This window comes from Mustela erminea, chromosome 18 (genome assembly GCF_009829155.1).
Source record: "Mustela erminea isolate mMusErm1 chromosome 18, mMusErm1.Pri, whole genome shotgun sequence".
In the NCBI taxonomy this organism is placed as follows: domain Eukaryota; kingdom Metazoa; phylum Chordata; class Mammalia; order Carnivora; family Mustelidae; genus Mustela; species Mustela erminea.
In genome coordinates this window covers 31,582,146-31,600,154 of record NC_045631.1, presented here as the reverse complement: position 1 = coordinate 31,600,154, position 18,009 = coordinate 31,582,146, and positions in this window count along the sequence as shown.

Genomic DNA, 18,009 nt, shown 5'->3' with positions numbered 1-18,009 from the left:
TTGAGCAGAGAATTAACATGAATTGATGTCATGCAACCCATATCTTTAAACAGTATTTGAGAATTTGTTAAGAACTACAAAAATGCTGGGGCGCCTGGGTGGCTCAGTTGGTTGGACGACTGCCTTCGGCTCAGGTCATGATCCTGGAGTCCCGGGATCGAGTCCCACATCGGGCTCCCGGCTCCATGGGGAGTCTGCTTCTCCCTCTGACCTTCTCCTCGCTCATGTTCTCTCTCACTGTCTCTCTCTCAAATAAATAAATAAAATCTTTAAAAAAAAAAAAAAGAACTACAAAAATGCTACGAATATAGGGTGTCTAAATATTTACAAAAAAAGAGAGTTTGCAATAATCAGTAGAGTTTTGACCTTTTGGCATTTACGTGTGCTAATTTGAAGACCACAGACTATACAGCATTGAAATACAAGGTTATGTGGGAAACAGAACCTGTGAGCCAATAAGTAAATGCCAGAGATGCAGAAAATGTAGAACTGATGCTTTAGAGGTTTTCCTGATTCCTCAGGGTATGCCTCTCTACAAGGGCTGGGTTTATCATTTGGAATTAGCAGTCTAGAGAGCATGTGACATATATGCACAGTTCATGATAATGAATGTGATCACCAGCTTATGAAAAGAAAACATTCAGTATTTTAGGGGTTTGTGGCAAACTGCTGTTAAAAGAAGACAACAGGTCCAAAATGGAATCGCTTATGCTAAGCGCCACTCACCAAACGAACATTTAACCTGACTACAGCTACTGCTCACCCGGAAATGAACTCTTAAACCTGTCCAGTCAGGTTTTTAAGATCAAGAATCATCTGATCAGCGCTAGTTGGGTAATCTGCCTGATAAACCCCTGCCATCCCCTAAAGGAAAGTGACCTTGCAATAACCAACCTGCTTTGCTGTGCAGCGTAACTTCCTTGTTCTCCCTCCCTTCTGCCTTTGTCTTTTTATCCTGTACAGCTCCTCAGAGCTCTTTTCTCTGTTCGATTGGATGCTGCCCAATTTGAATCGACTTTTGTTCAAGCAAGCTCTTAAACGTTTTAATGTGCTTTGGCTTATCTTTTTTTTTTTTTTTTAACTAATTAATTTTCAGCATAACCGTATTGTTTTTGCACCACACCCAGTGCTCCATGCAATCCGTGCCCTCTCTAATACCCACCACCTGGTTCCCCCAACCTCCTACCCCTCACTGCTTCAAACCCCTCAGATTGTTTTTCAGAGTCCACAGTCTCTCATGATTCACCTCCCCTTCCAATTTCCCTCAACTCCCTTCTCCTCTCTAACTCCCCTTGTCCTCTTTGTTTATTTGTTATGCTCCACAAATAAGTGAAACCATATGATAATTGACTCTCTCTGCTTGACTTATTTCACTCAGCATAATCTCCTCCAGTCCCGTCCATGTTGCTACAAAAGTTGGGTATTCATCCTTTCTGATGGAGGCAGAATACTCCATAGTGTCTATGGACCACATCTTCCTTATCTATTCGTCCCTTGAAGGGCATCTTGGTTCTTTCCACAGTTTGGCCACCATGGCCATTGCTGCTTATCTTTTAACAGCTCTGGTCAGAAGAGGAAACAGAAGGAGACCCTCCACAGGCTCCTGGAGCAAGCAGCAACCAGGCTCCCCTACCTGGTGACCTGGTGCAGCCGCTGAGCTTGCGTCTCCCTAGGGAGGTTGAAGGCCCTCTTGGATCCTGGCTCTGCAGCTTTGCTTTCAGACTTCTTTCTGCAGACTGAGTCCGGACACCGGCTGGAGTCAGACTGGCTCTGTTCAGAAACTGGACCAGGTGCTGGGTCAGCCCGGGTTTGACTTAGAAACTAGAAGAGACCGGAGGAAGGCCGGGTCCAACTTAGATCCTTGAATGGGTCTGAGAAGCCTGGGCCAGACTTGGAACACAGAGCAGCTCTCTTCCGGCCCGTGTCTGTCCCAGAAACCGGAAGCGTACTGGGTCCCACTCAGAAACCAGACCGGGCTGGGGCGGACTGGGTACCCCTTAGAAGCTAGGCCCAACGGGAGGCTGACCGGTTCCATTTAGAAACCAAACGCGGCGAGGACAGACTGGGTCCCCCTTCGCAACCGGACCCGGCGAGGGCAGCTGGTTCCGTATTAGAATCCTGCGTCAGTCTGAGGAGACTGGGCCCGACTTAGAAGACGGAGCAGGCCCGAGGTGGCCTAGGTCCGTCGTAGAAACTGGGAAGGCCCACTTAGAAACCGGACCGGGCTGGGGCGGACCGGGCTGGGGCAGACCGGGTCGGCTGAGAAGCCGGACCGGATGGGGGTGCGTCAGGTGCCCTTTAGACGCCGGACCGGATGGGGGCGGGCTGGGTCCAGCGTAGAAACCTGACTGATCAGGGCCGGGCGGTGGCCCGCGAGAGGCCTCAGGTGAATAAAAGGTTCTGGGGCTGAACAAGCAGGCTCTGCTTACCAAAGATAATCTTGAGTTCCCGAGGCCACAATGGAGAACTTTTAACCTACATAAGCTTCTCCACTTAGGAGGTGCCCTAGAACCAAGCACTCCCTGTTAAAGGGCAGAGGGGAAACTGTTGTTCCCCCCACTAACGTTTCTGGTGGCGAGGATGAGACCCACCGAGACACCCCTCGCCCACCTGGAGGCTGCGGATGGGATCCGGAGAAAACTGGCGGAAGCCCGTGGAAGGTAAGAATTCTGACCAAAGTTAGCTCTCCCACTTCTGTCTGTGTCTGTGGAGCGTGGTTGAGAGAGAAACACAGTCTGGATCCAGCTGTCCTATTATAAGCGCCTGTCCTTTCATAAACTTTTGTGTTTCATACCTGTCTCATGGCTAAAATTTTAAATAAAATGAAAGCTGTAAGATCTTTTCAAACTATTTGTATATGTATGTATAGTTATGTATGTATGCTACAGATACATTGTTTTTTTTTTTTTTTTTTGTATCTCTGACTGGTATCACCAAAATTAGCATTTTTTAAAAAGTTTTTATTTAAATTCCACTTAACTTGCAGTGTAATACTAGTTTCAGGCATACAATGTAGTGATTCAGGACTTGCACACATCACCCTCATCATAACAGGTGTACTCCTTAATGCCCATCTCCTATCTTCCCCATCTCCTCACCTCCCTCCCCTCTGGTAACCATGGGTGTGTTCTCCAGAGCTGAGTCTGTTTCTTGGTTTGCTTCTCTCTACCCTCCTCCCTTTGCTCATTTGTTTTGTTTCTTAAATTCCACTTATGAGTGAAATCATATGGTATTTATCTTTCTCTGACTTATTGTGCTTAGCATAACACTCTGTAGCCCTATTGATGTCATTGCAAATGGGAAAATTTCATTCGTTTTTATGGCCGAATGATAGTCCATTATATATATATACCACATTCTCTTTATGCATTCATCAGTCAGTGGACACTTGGGCTACTTCCATAATTTGGCTATTGTAGATAATGCTGCTATAATCCCTAGGTGAATGTATCCCTTTGGGTAAATACCTAGTAGTGTAATTGCTGGATTGTAGGGTAGTTCTATTTTTAACCTGCAAAAATTAATTTGTAAAGAGTTCTACTTAATTGGCTTAAAGACAGATAAGCATTACATAAGTACACTCTCAGAAATACAGAAACTGACCCAAATAATTTGCGAGTTCACATGATCTATGACAGTCCTCAGGAAATAAAAGCTAGTTTAAGTTTATTGGTTTAATTAAAACAGGAATATCTTTAGAGTCATCAGTATTAAATATAATACTTTTATTCTCTTTCAGTTTACTAAGAAAAAATTTATACTTAATCCTGTGTTCCACCTAAGAGTCAAATACACTCATGTTAAATTCACATCAAATTCTGTCACAGAGTTTGTTAGCAAGAAGGGTAACTTTAGATGGTTAGCTATTTCATGTCTCCTGAAATTTTCATGAGTAATCTAAAAGTAATTATTATGAACAAGTAAATAAAGTAGATTTGAGTAAGCCAAAAGTTTATAAGTGACCTTTATAAATAAATGACTTTACAGTAACTGTATTTTATGATAGGTCTACTTAAAATTAGTTTCCAGAATTTTGTTGGGACCACTCAGCCTACATAATCATGTGAGCCAATTTCTTATGATAAATCTTGCATTTGGACAGAAATTTGACAAAATTTAGGATTTTCTTCACAGACAAAAGCCAAAGCTGGAGCGGCAAAGCAGAGGCTGGAGAGTGAGAAACAGATAGACATGGGCAATTGGGCATAGTAGCTAATAACGGCTAACATTTATTGACCACTTAGGAAATGTCAGGCACAGGCTTAGCACTTTGCATACATTAGATCATTTCACCTTTGTTCATGTATAAAGACTCTGAGAGAGAATGGAACCTTGTCTTGTTCCAAACTATATTCTTAATATACAGAACACAAAAAATACTCAGAATGTCTGCTAAAGGAATGAATGAATCCGTGGTGCAGCAACCCTAAAGCCCCATGATCTCAGTTTGACCACTATGCCAGAAAGAAGGGCACCCCCCAAAATTTATGCTTAATCCTGTGTTCCACCTAATTCTTACCGGCCTTTGAGAACAAATGAATTTTTAGAAATTTTTAAAGCTGGAATCATTTTGTCTTTCGGGGATTTTTTTTTTTTTTTTTTTTTTTGCTTTATTACTTAAAATTAAAAAAAAAAAATCCTTTTTTTCCTACCCATTTGGATTCAACACCCTTGAAGGACTTATACTGACTATCTTAAAGTCCTCACACTGGAAAGCTTTTATTGAACTGGGGGAGGGGGAGATGCAGGAGGCAAAGCAGGAGAAGAGAAGAGCTCTTCATTTGCAGGCGAGAATGCTGAATGTTCAGAAAACCTGTATTCCCCCAGGGACAGGTATGGAGGCTGGTGGGGGAGGGGGCAGCACACAAGTCCATTTTCTCCTATCTATTTTGCCTGATTTCTCTAGTGGTTCATAAACTGAGAAAAAAACCAGTAGATACCAAGCAGGACAAAAACAGTGCTTAGAGCTCAGCAAAGGACATACAGCATCTTTTGTTTTCTGTCAGACAGCTTACCAGGGGCTGGATCTGTTTTTAAGTGGTCATGGATTCTGCGTACCAGTGAATGTGGTGTTTCATTTTTCAAGGGAAAGTGAATAGTAGTTCTCATCAGGAACCTGTGTTTCAGGCCTGGTACTGAATCATTACTGGACTGCTGAAAGCTTCCAAGTAGAAGTTCGCCCTCCACTATACCGCTTGGCTCACATTCCCATTTCAGCTACTTTGAGCTTTTGTAAACAGCATTTGTTTTCCATTAAAAGCTAGGAAATGTGACTGTGTGGCAGTGGTGCAAGGTCCCTGGAGAGGGCCTGCCAGGGAGGCCATTTCCTCACATCTCCTTTCAGCTTGTAGTTCGCCGTTGAGGTTGGTTAATCACTGAAGCTCCATGTCTTCCCATCCTATTCTGTTCCCCCTAACTTATAAAACAGCCAGAGACCTGCTTGAGGACTAGCGGATCAACCAGATGTTTCCTGAGCACAGACAGTGTGCATTTCCCCTTGCACATCATCTTGTGGTGGGGAAGGGCTGGCAGGGCGCTCACCCTGGCTGACATCATTGGGCGAGGTAGCCTGGGGAAGAATTTCAAAGCAGAGCAGCTTGGCCAGGGAAGAGCTCAGCTGGCAGCTCTGTGCTGGAGTAATTGACCCAGATGACTAGGGAGAAGGTATCAGCAATTTAAGCGTGTTTGTTCTCTGGGAGGAAGTAGACCCTCCATTCCCTGAACATTCATGGGCTATGGGTGGACTTACCCAGTGGCTCCACATACGCAGTCAGGATCGCCTTCACTGTATTACTCCTCATCCTAGTGTTCCCTGACGTTTGCTTGAGGTTGCAGTGGGACAGGCTCAGTTGATTGCAGTAAATAATCACAAAATAATCATTAATAATGATAATAAATTAATGACTCCTTGTTCCCCAAATGTAGCAAAGGGGAGCTCACATGACAGAAAGTCTGTGGTTTTGAATCATCTCTTTATAGAGCACCAGTTTGTCAGATTCAATATGGTAGGAACCAATAAAATAATTTTTTATTTTATTTTATTTTTTTTTTATTTTTTTTTTCTCAAAGGTTTTATTTATTTATTTGACAGATAGAAATCACAAGTAGATGGAGAGGCAGGTAGAGAGAGAGAGAGAGAGGGAAGCAGGCTCCCTGCTGAGCAGAGAGCCTGATGCGGGACTCGATCCCAGGACCCTGAGATCATGACCTGAGCCGAAGGCAGCGGCTTAACCCACTGAGCCACCCAGGCGCCCCAATAATTTTTTAATATAGAGACCAACTATGGACATGGAATTGCCAGCTTCCTCTCAGAAAGGTCATTATAAGTAAATCAAACCAAACAAATAAGTGAATAGAATGTGCCATTTACTATCACCACAATTTCATAAAGGAAAGGTTAGTTTAATCTCTTCTGCTCAGATCTCTCCAGGGAATTTTCTTCACCACTCATAATCAAATCCAAGCTGCCAAGACCTCAACAGTTCCATGTGACCTAGGATCTGGCCCCTGCCTGCCTTTTGAGCTCTATCTCCTTTTCTTACTTCTCTCCAACCTTCTCTCTGTACCTCAACTTCGCCTTGCTTTTTGCATTGCTGTTCCCAACATCTGGAATGCTGTTTCCCCAGATCTGTATACAGTGCTCTGCCCATGGTAGGCAGCTTTCTGACATGGTTTCCAGTGTTCCCTACCTCCTGGTAGTTACACCTTTGTGTAACTGCCCTGCCCTGTAAGTGAGCTGAACTTTAATGACTTGCTTCTAAAGAATGGAATGGAATGGGATAGGCTTTGTCAAGAGTAGCTACTGTGATGTGATGTCATATAGGCCTCAGGTTATCAAAAACTGTGCCTTCATTCTTGCTTACACTCTCTGGCTCTTCTTGGTACTTGTTCCAGTGAAGCAAGTTGCCATTGGTGAGTTGCCCTGTGGAGAGGCTGGTATAACAAAGAGCTGAAGGTGGGCTCTTGGCCAACAGTCAGTCAGAACTGAGGCACTCATTCCAACAGCCTGGGAGGAACTGAATCCTTCCAGCAACCTTCTGAGTGAGATTGGAAGCTGATCCTTCCCTGTCAGATTTTGTAATGACTGCAGTCCAAGAGGACATCTTGATGGCAGTCTAGCAGGAGCTGCAGAACCAGGGACACAGATCAGCTAACCCATGCCCTGGTGCAGAGACTCTGAAATACAAGATAGTAAAGGTTTTGTTTTAAACCAGTAAGTTCTGGGGTAATTTGTTACACGCAACAAATAACTAATATACTGCCTCACTTTAGGTAGGCCTCTGCTCAGATGTCTTCTTCTCTGAAGAAGTCTAAGCTAGAAAAAGAAAATGAACAACACAAAATTAATCATATATTGTTCCCTGTAGTCTTACCCGTCTGTATTTTTGTTCATGACAATTATGACCACTCACATTTATATTACACATTTATTTATTAGCTGGCTTTTTTACTAGAGTGAAAACTCAGTACCCACTAGGTCTGAATATCGAACACTTATTCATGTCTGAAGAAGATGGACATGTATTTGCCCTGGTAGTGCTTAAGTTTATTCAACAGATACTTACTGTAGGCTATTGTATGTCAGACCCAGTGATTATAGGTTATTTATTCTTGTTCCCTGAGATCTGGGCCAGTTAATTTTAGTCTCTTGGGTGGCCATTTTTCTTTTAAAGCTAAGTTGCTCTGTTTTCATAGCTTATCTTCGTGTGCCTTTAATTAAGCATTTGATAAAAATGCCATATAGGATGGAATCAAGGCTAGAGCTATATGTGCTTTATTGAAGTTCATTGTTGAATGAACATTGTTTTCGAGAAGTTCTTATTTCACACTGTGCTGAAGTCTAACTTCCTGCTGCTTTCATCTAGTGGCCTTACTTAGCTTTACTCCAGAAATAATAAAGACCATATCTAGTCTTTTTCCAGAAGCACTGTTCTAATTGCCCTATTAATTCTCCTTCTTTAGGTTTAAGTTTTTATTTGTTGAATTTATTGTCTCCTTTCATGCTCGAAACTTTTTTTAGCTATTTGGTGTTTCTTCATTTTGTACTCATCTTTGTAGTTGAGATTGCAAGTTCATCTTTCTGCTTGCTGGAGAGGCAGTGTGTAAGCTGTAGCTGTAACCCTTTTCGCACCCAGTTTCCAGTGGGCATGGCAGGACCTCTGGTGCCATCACAGGGTTTCTTGGAGCAGCAGCGCCTAGGAGCTACCATATTCGTCTGTCTCAAGCTCCCACATTCATCATTGGAATCTGGAGACAGATTCCTCTGTTTCTGGGGTGTTAGAGTGTAGAGGATGGGGGATAGATGGTGGTTAACCTGCCTGGCTGCTCTCCTCCTCTTGTGGGAGATACCAGAGGTAGCCTACCTCTGAACTTGGGTTATCTTGTTGTGTCCCTATCCTTAACAAGTGCTTTCTTCCCATGAGTTCTGACCTCCAGCTTTCTTGGCAATTTTATCTCATCTATTTTCTCTTTGTTTTTGGACCATGAAGTATAATAGTCCTTATGTTTCAACCCCTATGTTTGAATCCCAATGTATGTATTTAAATGTGTATATTTTATGTATTTAAAAAATATAAAGTATGACTATGTGTATATTTTATATCCATAAATGTGTGAGTATATGTAGTCAGCTTATGTGCCATCTGAGACCATTATCTCTACTTCCTTTTTTTTTTTTTTTAAGATTTTATTTATTTATTTGACAGAGACCACAAGTAGGCAGAGACAGGCAGAGAGAGAGGGGAGAAAGCAGGCTCCCCACTGAGCAGAGAGCCCGATGTGGGGCCCGATCCCAGGGTCCTGGGATCATGACCTGAGCCGAAGGCAGAGGCTTTAACCCACTGAGCCACCCAGGCGTCCCTCTACTTCCCTTTTTATTGGCCCCAGATAACTTAAAGATCATTATCATATTCTCCCTTGTTTTCTCCTCCTCAGTCTAAACATCCCAAGTTCCTCCCCCTCCCCAGCTTTTTGGGGAAGTCATATACATCAGCATACACATTTAAGGTGTATAGCATCATGGCTTTGTTTTCATAGATTGCAAAAAGACCACCACAACAGGCTCAGCCAATATCCATCATCCTACATAGACACAATAAGAACAATAGAACCCCTAGAATCCACTCCTTCAACAACCTGCTATGTAACACATAGCAGTGTTAACTGTGAACACCGTGCTGTACCTTATTATATCCCTAGTTCCTTTAATGATGCTAACTAAGATAATTTTCTGACCCCTTCTCACCAAAACCACCTCCTCTCTTCCTGTAGATGTTAGTTTACTGAATAACACTATTATGGATCCCTGTGTTGAGAGGAATACTCAGAGTACAGTGGGACTATTCCTTCTTATAATCTATGCTCCCCACCCCCCTTGCTCACTCATACTGTCCAAGTGTGGCAGACCTTTTTATGCTACATATTTATACTACTATCTCATAATAATCAATTCCCTTTCCACCCTCCTTCCAAATTTTAATAGATAAATTCTGTTAAGCAACACTTGCCCCATCCTCTGCTTGTGTAATGATCCTTCGCTGAAATGAAAGACGTCACACTAAGGTCTGAGGCATTCTACCATGTTCGTTTTAACCTCCACATCCTGGTGCAGTGTATGCTGGTAGTAAAACGAGCTTCAGCTTATTTTTGCCTTTACCAAACTGATACTCCTCTGATATGTTGATTTCCAGTGAATTGTGGCTCCTTCCAGCTATAGAAAATTTTCTCCTCTATTATTCATTTATCAGAGAACATACTATAGGAGCTTCCTGAGCTGAAACCCATATTTACTCTCTGGAATTATGCTATCCGTCCATTTATAAAGTTTTGTCAAGGGCCAACTCTGTGCCAAGAGCCAAGCTGAGCATTGGTTATACAGAGATAAACATAGTTCTTGACCTCATGGAACTTATGGTATAGTATTTACATTTTTATAATCATTTATAGACTTACTATTATAATTGCTAGCGATTACATAGTCAGAATTTTACTTTTTTTAAAAAAGAGCAATCTTGATGAAGCAAAAATGGCACAGTGTTTGTTAATTGTACAGTCTATGTGGTAGGTTGATGGGTGTTCACTATACAGTTGTTTAACTTTTCTGTATGTTTGGAAATCTTCATAAGAAAATGTTGGGAGAAAACTTGCCTATCCTTTACAAGCTATATTTCTTTTAGAGTCTTCAGCCATGCAATTGTACATATCCCTTTTTAAAATTGTTTATATTGCTTTACTTTTTATGTAATTCAGGTTACTGCAGCCTCTTTCCCCTGTGTTCTTGGGAGAAATTGGCATGTAACAGAAAGAACACTTGCATTGGTGATGGACTAGGTAGGACTCATACTGACTTTGGCATCTACTGGCTTTGTGTCCTGGCAAGTCACTAAATGTCTGTGAGCCTCGATTCTTCTCATCCCTGAAATGGGGGTAATCATATTCATACCTCAAGTTGTTGTGAAAACTAAATAAAATTATGTACATAACCAGGCATATTTAAAATGCATCCTGCTCCACATCTACCACTCCTTCCACTTATCTATCTTGCAGATGCCATCCTTCCTTACAAATCTGAATTAAGTGGGTAATACGCATTCATCCTTTTTTCTTCCTTTACCCTTTGGAAAATAAAATTCCTAGAAACTCAAATCCATAATATATTACTGGATGCTTTGGGTTAGCAAATATGGGATCAGAAGATATGAATTTATCCATCACCTTAAAGTTTCCTTTTTGTTCAGCTATGGAATTGATGTTAAGGAAGTGCCATTCATATCCTGACCAGGTGCTCTGAAATTGCTGCTGTGTTATAGATGCTTTGTTGTCAATTCTTGTCTTGATTTAGTCTGTTTATGCTGCTGCCTGTGTGTCTAGATTGCTCTCTCTGCAGTATCTTCCCCGTTCTAGCCTGAGAAAGCCCCATACTTCTTGTGTCTTTAACTCTTGATGTTTTCACTGTATCCTGTCATATCTCAAGTTATCTTAAAGAGCTTACTACTAGCCATCATGTAGCCAGAGAAAACTCTTCCATCTTTGAGTTCCCTTTGTATATGACTGGCAGCACCCAGTAGGCACTTGCTAGAGATGATTCAAGGATGCTTGCATGGATGACTAGAACTCATTATCCCTGGGCCTCAGTTTATTTCCACAAAACCAAGAGAGATAGCCAGGTGACTTCAGAAGCCTATTTGAGCCCTGAAATGCTTTGATTTCTTGTGTTTATATCACATTATTCATATACAGTATACCTTATTAAATTTCAGTTATTTGTATTAATGCCAAAGCTTTCTATATAGTCAGAAGCTTCTTGATTTTTAAGCACCTGGGATTTGGAGGTTTATACATCGCCTCTCTCTGACTTTTTACCATTAATTACACTGAGGGTATGCCGAGTTGATGTATCTAACCAGTCCCTGACATATCTCCCATTCCAGATACACAAACATGGATCTCCCCATCTTCACCCTTCCATCCCCTTCAGCTCCCAGATAACCCAGTTTAGAATATTCCTTCAGTCCCGTGACCTAGCTCTGAAGGTTGAATGGATTCATGTCTCCTGGAGGAGCCTGTTGGGTTTCTGGATTAGTACTAAGATGATGCTGGTTCTTTTGAGTCTTTATCTTCCAAGAGCTGTGGAGTTAGTTGCTTGGAAGATGTTTAAGTTCTGAATTCTAAGATATTGTAAGTCCTCTCTGATGATTCTGGAGAGAGCAGCATGCAGGGAAGACAAAGGAGGCATGTCAGGGAGATGTCAGACCACATCTCCTTTGTGTCCTCTCTCCTCACCTTTTAAGTGCCAGCATGCTGGACATATTTCATGTTCTCACTTGTCTGCTCTCTCTACTGTACACACACTTTAAATCCTCTCCACCCGCTCTGACTGCTAAAGTTTATTCATCCTCCAGATCTCAGTTAAGATACTACTTCCTACAGAGTTTCTCAAATCACCTATCATATAACACTTACTACTGCACTGTTGGTGACTGATTATTTTTGCGATTTCTTTACTTAACTAAATTTAGTGAGGGAGGAGATATAGTCTTTCTTGTTCACTGTTGTATCTCTGGAGCTTAGCACAGTGCTTGATACAAAGTAGTTTCTCATTCTTTACGCATTAAGTGAATTAATGAATATAGTGGTCCCTGTTCTTATGGGAATTGACATAAGATGCACAAAATAAGCACACAATGTCTGTCATTGTATATTAATAAAATATGCAACACGTGGTATATTAATGCCTCTTATTTTGCAACTCCTAAGGATCCTGTGGACATAATACTGTTTCTCTCATTTTACAGAAAGAAATATTTATGCTTAGGAGTTACACTACCACTAGAAAGTAGCACAATTGGATTGAACTTTTGGTATCAAATTAAATGCTCTCTCCATAATGCTGCAACAGTGTGCAGCAAATGTTATAAAATTGGTACAAATTCTGTGTTGCGGAAATGGGAGAATTCACTCCTAGATAAGATGTTATTTGAGTTTGGTTTTGAAGGACAAGTAAGATTTTTTTTTTTTTAATTATGTTCAGTTACCAAAACCAAACCAAGCAACAGCCTGCATGCAGTTTAATGAATTCAGCCAATACAGATGTATTTAATGTAAGAAGTGAAAATTCTGCCTTTCTTATTGTAATTATATTCCCAAGGTATAGCCATCGTAAACTCTGTGTATATATACACTATGGTGGTTTTATTTGCTTAAAAGAAATCACACTGTAAATACTGTTATGCATCCTCCCTTTCTTTTCTTTTTCTTTCTTTCTTTTTTTTCTTTTTAAACTTTTTTTTTTTTTTTTACTTCAGTAAAAACCTGGACAACCCGGTATTTGGTGCATTTCTCTTCACTTGCTGCATTTCATTCTTTTGTTAGGAATGTTTCATAGTTTGTTTAACCAATCTCCTACTGTGGGCATTGACTTAGATGGTTTTCCATATTCTCCTTAAAGATTTTTTGGCCATCAGTTACTTAGAATTGGATCTCTTGTTTTGTGGGTTATATGCAATTTACATTGTGAATGAAGATGACAACAATGCATAGAATGTGTAAACGCTAGAATTGGAGAGCAAAAAACATTCAGGGTGGGGAAAGTCACATAAATAAAGGTACCAGAAAACATAAGTGACATTCCTTTATTGTACCTGAGATGTTTCAGCATTTTGACTCTCTGTGTGAGCTCTGATGACAAATTCCAACTCCTGCCAAGAGACCAGAAGCTATTTGTCAGTTTACTGTCTTTTTATCATCCCTCCTGTCCCTTCAATGATGAAGTCCCTAGAGGTTAAACACTGTCATTATTAATCTTACCACAAGAATCCCTGAAAACCAATGTTTGCTGCCCTTTGGTTCTTTACTTTAATGACTCCTCACCACACACAGACCCCTTATTGTGCTATTCACAACTTTCCAGATGAAACTAAGGACTTGATTCAACTGTAGTCAAAGAACACGAATTCTTCACAATTCCACACACGTACGTGCACTAACGTTCCTCTTTCCACCGGTGACTAAAACTTAAAATTGAATGAACTTGACATGAGATTTTTCTAAGGAGTTTTCCCCTCACAATCAGTTTTATTAAAGGCACAAATGTGCAATCGCATTTAATGGTGTTTATTTTAAAACACACTATGTTTACCCTTGAAAACCTATTATGCATCTCTCACCTTACAGTGAACAAAAGGGCATTGTAACTTCATGTAGTCCGACTGCTTGCTTAAATTTAGGTCTGCACTCAAATGAGAAAAATACTTGAGTATCAGTCATCTTGGAATCCAAGGGACTTATTCATAGAGCATGTGGGGCTCTATTCATAAATGATTTATGTCTTTGCATAAAGGGGAGTGGGGGTTGTGTGTGTTGCTCGGAGAACCATCGACTGCCTCTCCTGAGTAATTTATACAAGATCAATATTTATCAAAGTGAGCCAAAAATTGTGCCATAACTCTCTGAGAGCCAAATACTTCGTTTACAGTTCCTTCAACCATGGAAGGGAGCATGACAGATTAAAATGTTTGCATAAAAGCTACTTAAAGTGGTTCTCACTTGGTTACTGTTGCTTTAGATACAGTGTGATGCTTTGACAGAAATTAGATTTCTGTCATAGATGTTGCTCAATGACTAACACATAGTAGATGTTTTTAAAAATCTATTTGTTGAATTAATGACTAAAGGGAAATAGGCAAACATTCCAAAAAGAAAGGAAGGTTGCTCACTGTGTGTATTCTTTTAACATCTATTAAGCACCTGCTAAGCCTTATGCATTGAGAGAGGACACAGTTATTACCTGGAATGATCTCTCAGAGATACACACACACACACACACACACACATACACACACACAAAATTAAAAGCATATTGATAAAAAGTGCTATTTACTTTATTAAAAATTTTAAAAAAGCATTTTGGAGATCCAGAAGAAGAAGCAATTAATTCTGCCCAGAGAGGTGTGGGAAAGGATAAGAGTAAGTAGGAGTTAAACAGTGGATAGTAAATGGGGGAGGGAATTTTAGGAAGAAGTAATGACATGAACAAAGAAAACAGGAGAGACCTTCAGAATGCAGGAATGGGGTAGATGTGTTGGCATGAAAGATTCCCATCATGTCAGTAATGGGAAATAAGTATGAAATTTTCCATTAGAACTGGATTGAAAAGGCCTTATATACTCAACTGTTGAGCTATTACTTTATTTTGTAAGTAAAGGGAGATTTCCACAGATTATTAAACATAGTAGTGACATAATCATATTTCCCTTATCAGTATATCTCTGGTGGCACAATTTATACTATCTGTATACCATCTGGTAGAGAAGGATAGAGAGGAGATAACAAATGGGTTTCAATTTTCTTGTCAACTCTATGAAATTTATATGCATCTATAGGAAAACAAAGTATATCAGAACATGTGAAAAATAGCTATGAGGGGGACAGTGATTTTCATGATGGCCGTCTCTTCTTGGTTTTCAGAATTTTCCTTTCATGCAGGAGTTAGGCCATATTGAAGTCTGCAAAAATGAGGTCTGAACAACAGTGTCACCACCATGACTGCAACCTAGAAACCACCAAGTTTAACAGCAGCTGTTAATTGTTCATTAATACTTGAACTCTCAGAAGTGTTTGTAAAACTAATACAACTTGTGGATTTCTCCTGGCAGGAACCTAGTCATCAACATTCTGGGTGTCTTAGCTTCTATTCCTTTCCCACATGGGGCTTGGTAAGACAGATGTATCAGAGCCATATGTACAGTTTTGGTGGAAGATGGATTGTCGTCTTCCCCTTCATCTCCTCTGGCCATAGAAGAATCCTTGGATCCTTACTGTTTTTCTCCCTAGTCATACATTTAAGAATATCCCGTTTTTATAAGACAATAAATCTCTGACTAATATCCCCTCCTTTTTGATGGAATACCCTATAGGAAATTTGACTGAACTTGTTAAAGCTTCTGCATGAAGCCAACAATTAATGAGTGATAAATACATAGCTGACCTTCATACATGCAAATATCATAGCTTGGAGAGATCGGTGAAATATTTTTGCTTTTTCTTTCTTTCTTTCTTTTTATTGTTATGCTCAATTAAATCTTTCAGTATTGTCAAGAGTTTAAACTGTGGCTAAGACTAGAATCAAGATAGTTGTGAAGTACACAGCAGTTACTTTGTATTTAATTTATTATATTTGAAAATTATATTTTTCAGTTCCCTCAGATTTAAAATAAATTCCAACACTTTTAAATTGCTTTTAGTTTGTTTTTGGGACAAGGCATTTTTATAGCTGTTATCTTATATCCTCCTAAAATACTAAGAGTAAATAAAGTATTAGTGACAATGATAATTCTAGTATTAGTAAGAGTAATGGTTTTGATGATGATGATGGTAACTACAATTTGTTAGAATTTCCTATGTTCTGATATGAGATAGAGAACTAAAAATCTAGATTGCGAAGTGATTTGTCTAGGGTTACACAGAAAGTTAAGTATTAGAACACATTTTGGAATTTAAGTCTTTTGGTCCAAGCTCTTTCACCCCTGTACTGCCATATCTCATATATAAAATGCCCTTCTTACTCCTTAGTTGATGCCTCTCACCTCTATCATAAGTTGGATTAACCTCACATTCTCTGAGAAGCATTCCCTGCCACTTATCAGCCATGTGGCTTTAAGCAAATTATTAATGTGAGTTAAATCATTAAAAAGAAGGTAACAATATGTGGCTCAGACATTGTTGCAGAAATCAAGTGGTTTAACTTAGAAGCCTAGAAAAGTCTGGCAGAAATAGGTACTCAAATAAGAAAAGAGAATTCTGACATACAAAACATAACATTAGAATTCTTCTCTTTTAGTCCTCAAAACAGTGGCTGTCTTTTTCATGTTTTCCTCCTCCTCCCGTAAACATCTTTTTTCTCTTACTTTAAACGAACAAAACAAAACGTTTTATAAATTGAGATTGAGTTCAGTCTTATTTTTCCTTCATTTGAAAAGGTTCTGTAGCTATGATTTTATATCTGTTATCTCCTGGCACTGTGATTCTCCTTATGGTAATCAACACTAGTCTCATAATCTCTGTTTTGTAGATGTGAAAGGAAGTTTAGAAAATTGTATAATATACCCAGATGTCTTAGCTAGCAGGCCTTGGAGCCAGAGCTAGAACCTAAAACTTCTGACTTCATGTTTTTCAAAATCAGAACCTCAGAGTAGTTTTGGTTTTGCTTTTATTGTTGTTCTTCGTGTGTGTGTGTGTGTGTGTGTTTTCCCTACATATATAGCAAGTGCAGAATTTAGCTTTCTAATAACATAAAAACAAAAAATAATGAAGCTGTTACTACCTAGAAATTAACCTTCCAGCTGGCAAATAGATGACACTACCCAAAGTAGAAAGCAAAGTCATTATAATTGAGTGTTGGAACAACTGTACAAACCAATGGTAGAACTTACATGAGGGTCATCAGGGAAGATCTCTGGGAATATATGAGAATCTATCCATCTGTGAAATCTGGAGCCCTGGTGTCACATCCTCTGTCAGAAGTGGGTGTGGGGTTGTAGAGGGTAGGGAAGGGTGGAGGTCTGTGCTGAATGGTCTATGTTTCTAGGAAGTTCCTTCATTGAGTATGACTTTAATAAGCTTTTATTACCTTCTGCTGCCTTGATTGCCAGAGTGAATTATTCTACTTATTCATTGTCCTTAAAACATGACAGGGCCTATGACAGCTTACCCACAAACTACTCATTGGAGGGGCTCCCTGTAGATATAGTATTTGGAAACAGGATTCCAGAGACATGGATTCCCCTGCAGGACTGATTCCCAAGAGTGTCCTAGAGGAAACCATAGTCAGGAGGGAAATCAGAGTCAAAAACTTAATGACCAAACCATGTTTTGCCCTAATGGTCAACATCAGGTTAAAACATTAGCTAGGCCATCCATGCCAGTTAGTGGCAGAGAGGTCAGGAGATTGAAAGCAAGGGTTGATGCATGAAGCAGTGAAATCAAGAAATTTTAGCAAATTCTGAAAATTGTGGATCTTTCTTTTTTGTGGGTGGAGTTAAAACCAAGCTGCTAGAGTTCTTTGAAGACATCAGGGAAGGCTGGATGGTTTTTATGAAGCAGTTTACCCTTCATATAATGCTCTTTCCCTCCTGTCCATGACTTTGGTTCCTAAATTTCCTCCAGGGCTCAGCTCTAAGATTTTCTCCAGCATAGAATTATTCCCAGCCACCCAGACAATAGGGATCTTGTTCAGTTTTTCATGAATTCAGGCAGATCTGTTTTATCATTTCATTTGTCATATACGAAGGTTTTTCTCCCAAAAGAATATAAGAGGTGAGAATTTGATGCCTTTGGAAAGTCTCAAATGCCTTAGTCCAATAATCATTATCATTATAGCAAATACATGTCTGGCACTAAAACTGTGTATGATACTCTCTTTTAAGCATTTTTCACACATCTTATTTAGACCTGACCCAACCTATGCAGTATTTCCTATTGTTATCTTATTTTACACATGAGGAAACTGTGTCT